The sequence below is a fragment of the Chiloscyllium plagiosum genome, chromosome 32 (assembly GCF_004010195.1).
Source record: "Chiloscyllium plagiosum isolate BGI_BamShark_2017 chromosome 32, ASM401019v2, whole genome shotgun sequence".
In the NCBI taxonomy this organism is placed as follows: domain Eukaryota; kingdom Metazoa; phylum Chordata; class Chondrichthyes; order Orectolobiformes; family Hemiscylliidae; genus Chiloscyllium; species Chiloscyllium plagiosum.
This window is the reverse complement of record NC_057741.1, coordinates 26,273,425-26,289,646: the sequence shown is the minus strand read 5'-3', so window position 1 is coordinate 26,289,646 and position 16,222 is coordinate 26,273,425. Positions and strand designations below refer to the sequence as shown.

At 41.1% G+C, this 16,222-nt stretch overlaps 1 long non-coding RNA gene across 3 annotated transcripts in view; it reads left to right on the top strand.

The window, feature by feature from the left end:
- The window catches only part of LOC122539442, a 59,442-nt gene that overhangs the window by 11,401 nt on the left and 31,819 nt on the right, over positions 1–16,222 (top strand). For all 3 annotated transcript variants that reach the window (XR_006309081.1, XR_006309080.1, XR_006309082.1), the window contains exon 3: positions 8,441–8,566. This is a non-coding gene — a long non-coding RNA (uncharacterized LOC122539442). The remainder of the gene's footprint in view (positions 1–8,440; positions 8,567–16,222) is intronic.

Here is a 16,222-nt window from a genome sequence, read left to right as displayed (position 1 = left end):
TTGTTTTGAAACAGTGAAATTTGAGAAGGTTTATTTATTTGCAAAGATTTATGGATAGTGAAATGGATTCCAGTAATTGAATAGGTGATTTGAATTGAATTGGGAATGCTGAAAGTTGCTGCATTCTATTCGTTCCAAACACTTTCTAAAACCCATTGATAGTGATGGAAAGGTGCCACCAGCAGAGCTATCAAGCAACATCTGCTCGGCAATAAACTGCTCAGGGACGCCCAGTTTGGGTTCTGCCAGGGCCACTCAGCTTCTGACCTCATTACAGCCTTGGTTCAAATACCGACAAAAGAGCTGAATTCCAGAGGAATGGTGAGAGTGATAGCCCTTGACATCAAGACTGCAATAGACTGAGTGTGGCATCAAGGAGCCCTAGTAAAACTGGAGTCAATGGGTATCAGGAGGTAAACTTTCTGCTGGTCGGAGTCATACCTGGCACATAGGAAGATGGTCATGGTTTTTGGTGGTCAGTCATCTCAGCTCCAAGACATCGCTGCAGAGTTCCACAGTGAGTGTCCTAGGCCCAACCATTTTCAGCTGCTTCATCAATGACCTCCATCATAAAGTCAAAAATGGAAGATGTTTACTGACAATTGCACAATGTTCAGCACCATTCTTGACTCCTCAGACACTGAATCAGTTTATGTTCAGATGCAACAAGGACACTATCCAGGCTTGGGCTGATAAGTGGTAAGGAACATTCTCACCACACAATTGCCAGACTATGGCAATTACCAGTAAAAGATAATCTAACCACTTCCCTTTGACATTCAATGGTGTTACCATCAGTGAATCCCCCACTATCAACATCCTTGAGGTTACCAATGACCAGAAACTCAACTGGACTTTCCACATAAACATAGTGGCTACAAGAACAGGTCAGAAGCTAGGAATTCTGTAGTCAGTAACTCACATTCTGACTCCGAAAGTCTGTCTATCATCTAGAAGGCACAATTCAGCAGTGTGATGGAATATCCCCACTTGCACGGATGGATGTAGCTCCAACAACAGCCAAGAAGATTGACCCAGGACAAAACAGCCCACTTGATTGATACCACATCCACAAATATCAACTTCCTTCCACACTGATGCTCAGTAGCAGCAGTGTGTACTATCTACAAGATGCATTGCAGAAATTCACCAAAGATCCCTAGACAGCACTTTCCAAACCCTTCCATGTGGAAGGATAAGAGCAGCTGATATATAGGAACACTGCCACTTGCAAGTTCCCCTCCAAGGCACTCACCATCCTGACTTGGAAATACATCGCCATTCCCTCGATGTCACTGGAACGCCTTTCCAAATAGCATTGTGGGTCTACCTACAGCACATGGACTGCAGCAGTTCAAGAAGGCAGCTCATCACCACCTTCTCAAGAGCAATAAATGCTGGCCAGCCAGAGATGCCCAGATCCCACAAATGAATAAAAAAAGCAATTACCTCCAATTATTGTGATGTAATAACAGTACATTAAATATCTAAAATGAACTGTCCTGAGTTGTTCCTGCCTCCTGCATTCAAGCTTTTAAAGGTATGTTCTATCTATAGTTGTACCAAGTGTGGTCACCTCAAACTGCTATCAACTGGCAAATAACACATCCTATTTAACCTCAAGGTGTTTGTGGTCATAGTCTCAGTAGGTGTAATTCCCTGTTGCACCATGTACATTCCTCTTTCAATTTCCCCAGCCCTTCCGCATAGATGGATCTGCAGTCTTCCTCTTACAAATAAATGATTTCCCATCCCCTCAGTTTCCTTCATTCTGTGCTTATTATCTTGCTGACTCATTAGTGCAGTACATCTCCCAGTGAATACCATTTGCTGCAATTCAGTCATCAGTGTGACAGAGCCATCCTTGATCAGATTTCTCATAGCCATATTTATACCAGATCTATGATCTTCACAACACTTGGTCCATCAGAACCGTATTCTTATATCCATAGTAAAGTCCATGACTGTGTCTGTTAAGAGAAAACATAGAAAATCAGGAATCAGACTGATAGCAAACTAACCAGACCTATAGAGCCCAGACACCCTGATGTTTACAGCAGACATTCTGCTCAGCCACTCATATCTTTGACTCTATTTATGCTGCACTGCTGGGCATACCTGATACACCAGGATTTAGAGAACCAGCATTCAGCTTATTAACCAGCTGTTGCCAAAGATAACTTTATTTAAACCTGTCTTTCTCCACTCCAAGGCATCACTTATAAAATTGTCAGAAATATATCTGTGAAGGAAAGCTGTACTTGCATCTATTGCTAAGAACTGCAGATTCTAATTAAGTCACCTCAGAAATCTGAAGTAGACACTATCAGAGGTAAATTAAAGTCAGTCAGATGACCATCAGCAACAAGTGAACATTTGTCACATTGAAATGCTTGTGACATCAACGAATGAACAAATATATGCTAAATTGCCCATAGTATCAGGGGCATTAGTCAGGAGGATATATAGGTTAGGGGAATGGGTCTAGATGGGTTACTCTTCGGGGGGTCGGTGTGGACTTGTTGGGCTGAAGGGCCTGTTTCCATACTGTAGGGAATCTAATATTAAATCTAATAAATAACTGTGAAAAACTTTAGAATCACAAGTAAAAGATAGATCCAAAGGCTTTTACCAAGAAAGTGAATAATCAAATAACAAGGTTCAAAATATACGAGTCTTTATTTGGTATTAATTATGAAAAGAAGTGACATTTTGGTTTAACTATTGACTGCATCCCTCAAATAAAAATGCACATAACTGAATTTCTGTAGATCTCATTCTTCTCCGTTATAATAAATATATCAAATCAGAGTCATAGAGTCATAGAGATGTACAGCACGGAAACAGACACTTCGGTCCAACCCGACCAGATATCCCAACCCAATCTAATTTAAGTCCCACCAGCCAGCACCCGGCCCATATCCCTCCAAACCCTTCCTATTCATAAACCCATTTAAATGTCTTTTAAATGTTGCGATTGTACCAGCCTCCACCATTTCGTCTGGCAGCTCATGCCATACACGTAACACCCTCTGCATGAAAAGGTTGCCCCTTAGGTCTCTTTTATATCTTTCCCCTCTCACCCTAAACCTATGCCCTCTTGTTCAAGACTCCCCCACCCCAGGGAAAAGTCTTTGTCTATTTATCCTATCCATGCCCCTCATAATTTTGTAAACCTCTATAAGGTCACCCCTCAGTCTCCGATGCTCGAGGGAAAACAGCCCAGCCTGTTCAGCCTCTCCCTATAGCTAAAATCCTCCAACCCTGGCAACATCTTGTAAATCTTTTCTGAACCCTTTCAAGTTTCACAACATCTTTCCAATAGGAAGGAGATCAGAATTGCACACAATATTCCAACAGTGGTCTAACCAGTGTCCTGTACAGCCGCAACATGACCTCCCAACTCCTGTACTCAATACTCTGACCAATAAAGGAAAGTATACCAAACGCCTTCTTCACTGTCCTATCTATCTGCGACTCCACTTTCAAGGAGCTATGAACCTGTACTCCAAGGTCTCTTTGTTCAGCAACACTCCCTAGGACCTTACCATTAAGTGTACAAGTCCTGCTAAGATTTGCTTTTCCAAAATGCAGCACCTCGCATTTATCTGAAATAAAGTCCATCTGCCACTTCTCAGCCCATTGGCCCATCTGATTAAGATCCCGTTGTAATCTGAGGTAACCTTCTTCGCTGTCCACTACACCTCCAAGAGGATAAATGATTCACAGACCTGAGCAAAGCTACTCCAAACAAAAATCCTTTGGGGTAATTTTAACCTCCTCTGACCAGCAGGAACCAGATGGTTTGAAGAAACCAACAGTTCATACCTGGTTTGATTTTCTTTCCATTCAAGTTAAATACTGTGGCTACAAGAGCAGGGCAGACACTGGGGATTCTATGACAAGTAGCTCACCACCTGTCTCCCATCTGCACCACCATCTGCAGCTTCCTCTCCAAGTCACACACTATCTCGACTTGGAACCATATCCACTGCCACTGCTTCAAAATAGTCAAACATCAGCACTGTAGGTATAGCTATCCATGAAGAACCGCAGTGGTTCCAGAAAGCAGATCACCACTACCTTCTCAGGACAGCTAGTGGTGGATAATAATTGTTTACCTGACCCTTGATGCCCCATGCCCACAATTAGCTCCTTACCATCTTGAATGAACCATCCTATTTGATCAGCAACCCATCCACCATCTTCAACATTCACTCTTTCCACCACTGATGCGCAGTGGCAGCAGTATGCACCAAAGACAAGAGACACTACAGCAACTTGTCAATGCTTCTTTGAAAATTTCTTCCACCTGGGTCAAGGGCCGTGGATACAGTTAACACCCATCACCTATAAGTTCTACTCCAAGCAACCCACCATTCTGATTTTGAATGCATCACTGCTCCTTTACAGTGACTGAGTTAATAATGTGCAACGACCCACTCTAAAACCATTGTATATGTACCTACACTACATGATTAGCTCAAGCAGGTGGCTCACCATCACCTTTCAAGGGCAATGAAGGATAGGAAATAAACTTTGGAGTAACCAGTTCTTATCCTATGGAAGATTAGAAAAAATGGAAAGTGGAAAGATTGAACGCCATGCCCAATTAATCCATTGTCATATGCAAAGCTGTGGAAAATCATGGGGATGTACGAAATGGCAAAATGACTCAGACTTTTAAAAAAATTGTAAATTGATAAGTTTGTTTTTAAAAGAAAGAATTATACCGTGAAACAAAAATGAGTTTGGCTTGAGAGGTTGTAAGATAAATACTTGTGTATCAACCAGTAACAAATGAAAACAAGCAACTGAAACATGGACTGACCTTTATTAAACCACCACAAAACCACTTAACCTGCTGGACTGGGCCTCTAAGGACACCTGCTGAAGCAGGCTAAACAAATAGCGATTCTTAACTGAAGAACACTTGGTTTCTTTCAGCCAAGCTCCCATCTGTTAACAGCCTTTTGTCTGAACTGTGTTCAGCTGCAGCAGCAGGCAGGCCTGAGCTTTGAGGTGCCTTTTCTGTGAAGTCCTCTTTAGCATATCCCTCCCTTCTTTTCATCCCCTGATTTATTCATTGGTTTCACCCCTTCTCCCCTCCCCCGCGATGCTTTCGGAGTGCCTTCTTGTCTCCAGTACTCTGAGGGTCATGTCTTTTCAGTCACTTGCACAATACCTAGTGCCTGCATCTGTTTCCAGATCAAATCAGGCATATTGTGATCACATCCTGCCTGAGAATTGTTCCCCCTTTTGCTAAGCATTGTCGCCAATTTCATGCCATGTATCGCTCCATGTTTTGTGCTTCATGAAGCTGTCATGGGCATAAAAGTTGCCTGACCAGGGTCGTAGTCAAAGGGGTGGGAATGAAACATCAGCGAAATGTTTATCGGGCCACCCACACTACACTCCAGGAATTAATGGTAGCCAGCAGGCTTCATTATGCAGCCTGTAGAAGTCAACAGTTTTACAAGACCAATAAAGCTTCCTCTTTACAAGACCTAAGAGCAGGGAAAGGCACTGCCTTTCACTTGGTCATGTTCCGACTGAGTACAGTTAGTATGTCTCATCTCAGCCACAAATCTGAAGAGCTGGATTAGGCCTGATAATTTCCCAAATATTATTTAAACCAGTGCAATTGGAATATCTTATTAGCACGTTCATTTATTCTCACAAGAGTTGGTTGGGTTTGTGGGAGGGTGGTGGGGGGTGCACAAGGAGGTGGTGATTAGTTCCTCGCAGGAAGCCTTTGACTGACATGAGAGAGCTTTGTCCTGTGTATGTTAAACAATTTCATGGACATCTGTCACACATAGTTAACTTTGCATTGCTGCATTTCAGTTTGGCAAGCTTATAGCAGGTCTCACTGATAAACTAGCTGGCAGTCAGCAAAAAGTGCAGCATAGCGAAGCAGGAATCATAAAACCCAGTGCTGTCCACTAATATCCAAGTTCATTCAGTGCAATGAAACCATGCGGAGGAGCTTTATTCCTGGGTAATTATCTGGAAACCTATAAGACAATAAAGCATCTGGTGGTCTTTCTTTCATGATACAATTTTTCTCAATATTGTGACAGGGAAAAGCATTGTATTCTTCCCTGGGTGGCTGATGCAGGCAGGGAATAAAAGCAAGGTTCAGAAAAGAGCAAATAAATGAATTTATATCTATCTTTTCTTTTTCTTTGGTTAATTCCACTCAATATTGTTCTGGATGACTTCTTCACTAGTTTTCAGCTCGTGATTCTCACTGTGATCTCCTGAATAAATCTTTGTTTCCCCCCTTCCCTTCTCCTCCTCCCAAACAGACAATCGGACAGTGTTTTTCTGAAAGGTAGGAATGATTTGAGAGCTGTTAAGGTGGGTGCAAAATTGGGAGAAACAAGAATACAGGATGGAATCTTTCAAAACCATTCAGCGATTTTATCACCAATGATTACCAGTGTGCTCAAGAATATCAACTCAACATTTAATTTTGCATGTAAGTGTTGACAGGCATCACTGAATCTCTTTAAAATATTATAACACTGAACCCACTCCCAGAGTTTCCTTGGGAATTGTCCATTGAAATGCATGTTCAAAAAGAGAGGGGAACAAGCACATTATAAAAGGCAAGACCTCATATGGATCTCTGCAGGAACGATAAATTGCACTTGCCACTTGTGATTGGCATGCATGGAATTACCATTGCTGAGTCACTCACTATCTACATGCCAGGGGTTGCCGTTGACTAGAGATTGAATTGGACCAGCCATATGAATACGATGGCAACATGTATAGGCCAGAGGTTGGGAATTGTGCCAGTAATGTACCTCCTGACTCTCCAAATCCTGTCCACCATCTACAAGGCACAAATCAGGAGAGTGATGAAATATTCCCCATTTGCCTTGATGAATTCCAAAAACATTCAAGAAGCTTGGCACCACCCAAGACAATGCAGCTGGCTTGATTGGCATCAAAACATCCACTCCCTCCGCCACTGACACCTGGTGGCAGCAGTGTGTACTATCCACAAGGTGCATTATAGTAATCCACCAAGGCTCCTCCAACAACAACTTCCAAACCCACAACTTTTACTATCCCAAAGGACAAGGGCAGTAGTTGCACAGGAACACACCACCTTCAAGTTTGACTCCAAGTTGAACAACATTCTGACTTGGAACTATATTTATGTTCTTTCACTGTCACGGGGTCATTGAATCATGGAATTCCTACAGTGTGGAAACATGCCCTTCGGCCCAACAATTCCACACCGACCCTCTGAAGAGTAACCCAGTTGCCTACTACTCTACATTTACCCCAGGCTAATGCACCCTAATCTACAGATCTCTGACCACTATGGGCAATTTAGCGTCACCAATTCACCTAATCTGCACATTTTTGGATTGTGGTAGCAAATTGGTACACCCGGAGTAAACTGGATCAAAATCCTCAAACACATTTCCCAGCAGTGTTGTGGGTGACCTTACTCTCCAAAGACTGCAATAGTTCAAGAAGGCAGTTCACTACCACTACCTCCTCCAGTCAATTAACTTAGAGAAATTATTCTAATACAAATAGCAATACCCATATCCCAAGAACACCTTTTAAAACATTCAGATGTGAAAATAAATGAGACTGACTCAGAACGGAATTGGAGAAGGCTATCCTTGAAAATTAGATTCTGAAACTTGATTTATAATATCCAGTGTATTCAGGAGTTATTTCTGATTTATTCAAATCAAGGAATGAGTTTATGGTTTCTCGACTTTGTGATATGACCAAACCACTGCAACTGCAGATGGGGGGGTTTGTGGAATGACAGAAGGAAAAGCAATAAACTAAAATTGACCACCTGTAATTCCTCTTAAATCTTAATAAAAATCAATCTTGTTGATGGTCATAATTACAATTAATGGGATGCCTGTAATTTGCACTTTGACGATAACATCATAAACCATGCTCGCAAAACTGCTGCAGCTTTTAAAACATTTACCTGATCCTGCAATCAATGCCAAGTGTTTGATATGGTGCACAATATAAAGGTCTTTTGATTATACTAGGAGATATCAGTGTATGAATAATTAACACATCCCACTCTCCATTAATTTTTTGACGGCAGCTTCTATATTTTAAACAAGATAAAGTCCCCACTATGAGAGGGAGTAAAAAATTTCTCTAAAACTGTCTTCTGCATTTTTGGACTGGAGCCATGCTGTTTTATATATGAAGTGAGGGCATGTCCTCTTATTTCCAGTCAGTTAGACTCAGCATTCTTTGCACTGGGAGACTGCTGACAGCATTGAGTTGAGTGACAAAATTACAGTGGATCTATCAGGAACACTACAGCTGTTGCTCAGAAATCCTAAATCCAAAGCTGATCCTCTGTGAGATTGATAATACCAAATCTGCAGCCTGTTCTACACTCTGTCTGATTTCCTTTCTTTCAATTGATCAGGTAAAGAAGCAAGCTGCCAATTCACCATCACTGGACTTTGGTTGGCACAATTGTCAAAGATAAACCTCACCCTTGTTCCTTGCTCAGTTCTGGAGAATCCCATAGAGCTTCAGAAAACACCCTCAGGTTTGTTGAAGTGATGTGGCATTATTTTACCTAACATGCGCATAGAGTTAGGTGCATTAGTCAGAGGGAAATGGGTCTGGGTGGTTTATTCTTCGGAGGGTCGGTGGGGACTGGTTGGGCCGAAGGGCCTGTTTCCACACTGTAGGGAATTTAATCTAATCTAATCTAAGTTTTGAGGAAGAAACAAAAGGCTTTTTTTTTCCTCAACAGTATGTAACCTGATTTTATCACGAGAACATTTGCAAGAATATAAATTTTTGATGAACATTGTTCAAATTCAGGAAAACACTGAATGAAAATTGAATTAAAAACTTTAAGAGATGTTGCACCAAGAACAACCTTCAGAAATAACAAAAGTGATATTAAGTGCAATTTTTTCTCAAGATGCAATCAATTGGGTTACTGATAATATGAACTTTAACTGACCATAACTCTGAATTCTGAACAACTCTCTCGCTCCTTTCCATTGATATAGATTAATACAATGTAGATACAAAGAAACGTGTAGTACAGTTGTATTGTCACGATTTCTGGGTTCAAGTCTCACCTGCTCTAGATGTGTCTCATAACATGAACAGGTTGAGTAAAAATAATTACAATGTAGGTATTTAATTGACAGAGGGAAAGCACTGGGAAAACCATCTGATGTATACTTTTCCCCAGTTATGTTGCCCATCAAACTTGAAATGACAGGCTGTTACCAACAACTGAAGAGAAATTGCAGACCGGGGAATGGGGGAGAATTGAGACAATGACCTGTTCTCAGGCCAACCACTACAAATTATTTTGTAGAATTAAACATGGAAAGAAAAGATGAAATTTGTATAACGTGTCCCCTAATTATGAGAGAAATGTGAGGAATTAGAGTGTTGTGAATCTATGGAACTCTATTTCCCAGAGAGGAGTGGTAGCATTAGATAGATTCTTGACTACCTGGGGTTCAAAGATTATTGGAGATAGGTGGGAATGTAGAGTTGAGGCAGTAATCAGATCAGCCCCAGTCCTATTGGAAGGCGGAGCAGGCTGGAGGGGTTGAGCAGCCTAATCCTGCTGATAATTTGTATGTTTGTGTTTTAAAGATTCTGGAAACAGATAGTAGGTTCCAAGGATGGTTACACAGTTCTGACAGCAGGTTATCAACCAGAAATGTGGGCCTTGTTTCTATCTCCCATGGAGTCTGCCTGGCCTACTGAGAGTTTCTGTTTTTATTATTGAAGGTGATGGGAATCGGGTTAGATGAAGAAGAATGGAAGGAGGCTTGTGTGGAGCACAGACCAGTTGGGCTGAATGGCTTGCTTCAGTGCTGCAGATGTGATATATTTCTATGTAATGCCATGTCCGACTTGTTAAAACACAGCAGCATACTAGGATTTGTATGGTGTCCCAACATGGTGTTTTCAACATTATAAAATGTCCCAACATGACACACAGGGGCCCTATCAAACTCAATCTATATTAGAAATATTACAGTACCTTAAGCCCAATGATAACTAGATCTGCAACTTGTCACTGTATTCATTTACATGCCTTAAAACGTAAGCTATTGTAAAGAGCTCTGTTTTAGAGTCCTGGAAACTCGCAATAAAGAATTTGCCTTTTTTTTTGTTTCCTTGTCTTTAACTTTCTGTTATGAACAAACCAAGAGCCTCCTGGCCTCTTCCCTATTCACAAGCTTCTCCACATTCTCAATTATTTTCTGTTTTGTGCACAAGTTGCAATTGGCCTCTACCTAAATTACAGCACCAATAAATTCTGCTCGAGCAGTGATCCAGGACCCCCACTAACTGTCTGATGAAAGGTAATTGTGTTGGTCTCTTTCAATGGCATTTGATGCCTTTAGTAAATTTGAGTTTATCTTGCGCTCTGGTGATAGAGAATGCAGCGAAATGAGATGAAGCCTGGGTGTTTGAATGGAAGTCCTTAATCAGATGCATCTTCTTAGTTTTTCAAGTGCCTATCATATCACACAACTGCTCTTGAAGAGCCCTCCATTTACCCTCTCCCCCTAATTAAATGTGCACTTCATTAATGTAAATTGGGGGTTTAATGCTCTTGTTGAAATTCTGAAGAAAGTGCTGTAGGCTTGCGAAATGCTTGAGCATCATTGCAAATTAGATTAGGGACCGAGAAAGGCAGTAAAATTAGAATGATAATGGCTGATAGGGCTTCTGACAGGCATGACTATTCAGAGATCAATGCAAAGGAGAGCAGCTCCTATGGCCTAAGAAAGACAGGGAGTAACGTCAGCCTACAGATGTTGCTTTTGGAAGCACTCTAAATTAGTTTAATTTGGTAAATTGTGGAGATTTAAAGGACATTAGTTGGCTAGATACAAGACAGAGATACATTTAATCTCTTTTATTGAAACATAAAACAGATTGGACAAATACATATACCAACCAGAACAGAATGGCTTTAATTTAAAACGGAAATGGAACCCAATAACATTCACTGTTGTATAGATATTTCACTGGTTTAAAAATATAGATTGACTGGATAGCAATATTAACACAAAAACTAAGGCAAGTTAAACATATTGATTGTTTTGCGCTATTGACTCATATCAATAACTGTTAATAATTCACAGAGGAACTCTGGCTTACAGTGCATTTCTCTAAACTTCAGCCATTCTGTGCTTCAATGGTTAGGCGGGGTGGTGTGGATCACCATCATTTATTCAGGCTGTAAAGTAGCTTAAGCACATAAGAACATTAACGTTTGGGTTCCAATACCAGATTGACCCTTTATTCATAAAGTGCAAATGGTTGGAAGTAGAACAGATTGGTTGCTAGCGATTCCCTTTTATGTGCAGTTTAGTGTCCTTGATTTCTCCCCTTTCTTCCTTTAATCTGACATCAGTGGCTTAATAAATTTGCTCTCTGAGTAAACAGGCCAGTGCAGGCCCTTTTTAACACAGAGTCAAGGGAAAGGGCGACATTAAAAGGTTTGCTCTGAGAATTAAACAACTTAAGAATGAATGAAAACACCACTGAATAGTGTTGTGTGCCAACCATTTTGCATAACACCCGTGCTTTCTGCTTTACCGTCTGCTCTCAAACATTGGACAGATTGCACCTGTACACGAAAATGAAGAATGCAAAGATTTATTCTCCCTTTCAAATTGCATGACCTTGCTTCAAGCTAACAAATAACATTTTTTTAAAAAGCAGAGTTTAAGCTTAAGCTTTTCATGTTTTGCTCTCTTGCCTTTGATTAAAAACTTTTACATAAGCCAATGCGACTGTTTCAGCTTTTTTCTAACTGCTCATACAGTATGCTTAAAAGTCAAATATAAATATTATAAATTGGTTGCACCATTCTCCACTCTCAGACATGAACAGATGATGTGAAGAAGCTGACCCTTACACAGGCCTATTCAGAAGAAATTGCACTGTTGGCCTTTGTAGCTGAATTGTTGATGCAAAGAAGGAAATCTGACTGTGTCCGGAGTCTTCACAGAAGTCTCTGACTGTCCCTAAAAGGGCTTGGAGGGTGGTGTGTGGGAGGGACGGAGTGGAAATTCCAATTAAATAATTCATAAAATATTAAAATATGACTATCAATGACGAGCCCTAGAATTAATTATGGTGGACAGAATTTGTGACTTTCATTTCTGACAGCTTTTCCTTTAGATTAGATTCCCAACAGTGTGGAAACAGGACCTTCGGCCCAAAATGTCCACACCGACCCTCAGAAGAGTAACCCACCCAGTCCCATTTCCCTCTGACTAATGCACCTAACACTATGGGCAATTTACCATGGCCAATTCACTTGGCCTGCACATCTTTGGACTGCAGGAGGAAACCAGAGGAAACCCACGCAGACACGGGAAGAATGTGCAAACTCCACACAGACAGTCGCCAGAGGCTGGAATCGAACCTGGGACGCTGGTGCTGTGAGGCAGCAGTGCTAACTGCTGAGCCACCGTACCACCCCTTTAGCGAAAGGTTGGTGTGGCTGCTGGCCATAGTCCCAGCTCCCCAAATAGCAACTTGCACCATTCTACTAACCCCACATGCCAGATGGAGCAGCTGTCACCCTGGTCTTGGGCCAAAGTGGAAGAATTAGATGAACAAGATGAGGTATGAGGATCGACAGTGTGGAAGAGAAGGAGAGAGTTGGTTTCACTCTGAGGCTTTGCTGTCTGTTCAAAGTGGCAGCAAGAAAATGGTCAGGCTGTGGAGAGATTCTTGCCTTATGTAAAGGAAACAGGACCTCTTGTAACCTAGTCAGTTCTTCAGAAAGTGTCCAGAAACATCTAGCTATTTCCAAATCAAACCGTGGAGCTTCATAAGACAGAATGAGGCCATTCAGCCCATCATGTCTGCTAACTTTTTGCTGGATCAATTCAAAACTAATCCCACTGTCACTCTAGTGTTCTGTATCTTCCATCTTTAAAATTACTTATCCAAGTAGTTTTTTAAAGATGCAATGATTCAACCCCATAATATAATAATCTTCACCTCTTAAGATATTTTCATTTTGTCATTTTATTGACAAAGTTGAATTGATGATTCCTCACCAACCAAAGAAACAGCTCCTCCTTATCCTTACCCTATGTAAATAATCTAAAAATAAATTCTCAATTAAATTTTCATAGCAAGTCCCAATTCTGCATCCTTTGCATAGGAACGATTTAAGCTTCTGAATCCTGAACACTCCGAACATTTGCAGCATGTAACGTTGCAACCAGAAAGATGGAGAAAAGCTGCATTTACATAAACAATCAGACACAGAAGACAGGTTCATTGCAACCACCAAGCTTTGCTTTATGTCACCTTATTATCCTCCTGCCCATTCCATCCAACTAGCTAAGGGACAATTCAGAGGAAAGGAAATGTTTGATTATATCCTTGTTTCTGCGCTCCTGTAGATCCATTGGGGAAGGCAGATTCAGAAAATAGAAAATATAAGACAGAAGTAAAGAGCTCTATAATTGCTACTTTATGGTGTACACTCAATGGGGTGACAACCTACAGCAGTGTGAGATCTTATTTCATGTCACCCTAGAATCAGGTCAAGCTCAACTCTGGATTCCCACTGTCAGTTCAGTGCTGACGTAATTTCACCCAGATGTTCAAATTGATTTGCAAATGTCATAAAACCATATTTTTATTATTTCTTGCAAAGAATTGTTGACTTGCTAATGATGCTGTGAGACACATGAAGAAAGCTGACATTTCTTACTTCTCTAATTTTAACAGTTACGGAGTGAATGACAAAGCTTCAACAAAAAGCTAGCAATGACTTATGTTGAAAGAACCAAATATTAATTCTAGATTGAGAACCAAGCCTTCAATATTTGCCAAAAGAGGAACTTGTAGGTCCACCTTACCATAGAACACTGGTTCCCAACCTTTTTAATATCAAGGGACACTTCCGTGAGACAAATAATTCCACCACATGTCTACTTATTTCAGCTGGATCGATTGCTCGTATACGTCATTTACATACATTTACTATGGTTACAGCCTTAACAGAGAGGTTTGTAGCATAGCATATACAAGAAGCTAAAGAAGGTTCAAAAGCATTAATGTATCAAATCCAACGACAAAAGTCACCTTCAACTACAAGCACGGTTATGATTTCAAAATCTGCTCGACTCAACTCTTTCTAATTATTCATGAATAGTAGATCCAAGCAAATAACATGGTAGAGTAAATTGCAATTTTTCTGATGCATGCAGAGCTTTTAGATTTGGGGAGGAATTGATGAGAGGTTTGCTCCACCAATAAGCATTCCCTCCTGTTGTTTTACATGTACGCCAATGTAAAAAAATTGCTAGCTTGTAATGGTGTGTTGTCACAAATGGCAAGAACACAGTAATACTGTGGTCAGAGATTGTTGTATATTCATTAACCACAGTCAGCCAAAACACATACAAAGACACCTCTTCAAACTTTAGCTTTGTTGTGCAATCCATCCATAGCTCTCCATATTCCTCTTTTTTCTTTTAATGTCAGCTTTTGCAATTAGTCAGAAGGCAGTGAGCTAAATGGATCACCTAACCAGTCATCATCTTCTACATTGTTGAGGGGAATTAGAATTTGAACTTCTTTTGGAGTGATTTGAGACTCTGCGAGATATGTCAGCTTAGTCCAGCAGTAATTATCAGTCAATAACGCTTGATAAGGCGGTTCATGCTTTGTTGAAAACACTGTCAGTTCTCTCCAGAACTCAGGAACATGGGAGAGAACCTTTCCCTGTGATGGCCATCGCTCCTCAATGTGTAACAGTAAATGCTGATGCATGGCCCCCATCTCTACAAACAAAAGAGCGAACAACCACAATTTCAGTGTCCATGATTTTATGCCATTCTCAATTTGCATGGTTTGCTGTAATATGGCAGCTAATTTCAGTGCATTCTTTTGGTTACAAGAGCTTCACGGTAATGGATGGGGTGGGTGATCCGAATGTCAGGAATATGCTAGTGAATGGTGGATGGAATGCCAGCCAAACAGCCTGCTTTGTCCTGAATGATGTCAATCTTCTTCTGTGTTCTTGCTGTTGGAGAAATGAACCACAGGAAATCACTTTGATTGTGTGAAGAATTACACCAGTAACCCATTTAAGATTGTCAGTCGAACTCGTAAGGTAACACGAGTGTGTATACTGAAGCTGCATGTTTTAATATCCAGAGCTCTGTTCTTTGCAGACTGAAACATCATACAGCCACTTTACCCTGTTTTAAATCATCAGTACAGATTACAGCCATTCTCTGGCTGTCAGGGCAATACCTTGAGTATTCAGAGTCAACCTAAAATTTAAACAAAGCTTAGCAGTTAACTAAGAGTCACCATCTAACTAGTGACTTTTCAATAGTAACATCACTACCGATCAAAGTCCATTTACCAGTCAATCAGTACTCTCCTCTATGGTATAAATTTTAGATCACTTACAGTGTGGAAACAGGCCCATCGGCCCAACAAGTCCACACCGACCCTCCGAAGAGCAACCCACCCAGACCCATTCCCCTTCATTTATCACTAGGGGCAATTTAGCATGGCCAATTCACCTAGCCTGCACATTTTTGGACTGTGGGAGGAAACCAGATCAAACCCACGCAGACACAGGGAGAGTATGTAAACTCCACACAGACAGTTGCCCGAGGTGGGAATTGAACCCGGGTCCCTGGCGCTGTGAGGCAGCAGTGCTAACCACTGTGCCACCGTGCTTGTTTTACCTTAGTACATCATCGAAACTGTACAGTGTGGATGCAGGCCATTCGGCTCATCAATTCCACACTGCCCCTCCAAAGAGCATCCCACCCAGATCCACCACCCAACATTATACCTGTAACCTTACATTTCCCATAGCCAATTCACCTAACCTGCACATCTTTTGACCGTGGGAAGAAACCGGAGCACCCGGAGGAATCCCACACAGACACAGGAAAAATGTGCAAACTCCGCACAGACAGTCGCCCGATGCGGGAATCAAATCCGGGTCCCTGATGCTCGAAGGCAGCTGTGACCACTTATCCACCGTGCTGCCCTGATGAGTGCAAGACAAAAAGCTTTGATAAAATGTGTCCTTTTTCAACAATAATTATAGAATTATCATGGTGCAGAAGGAAGATGTTTGCATTTCAGTTTTATTTTATTATATTTTACATAATGTCTCAGTGTATGTTGGTTTGATGAAACTGATGAAGAC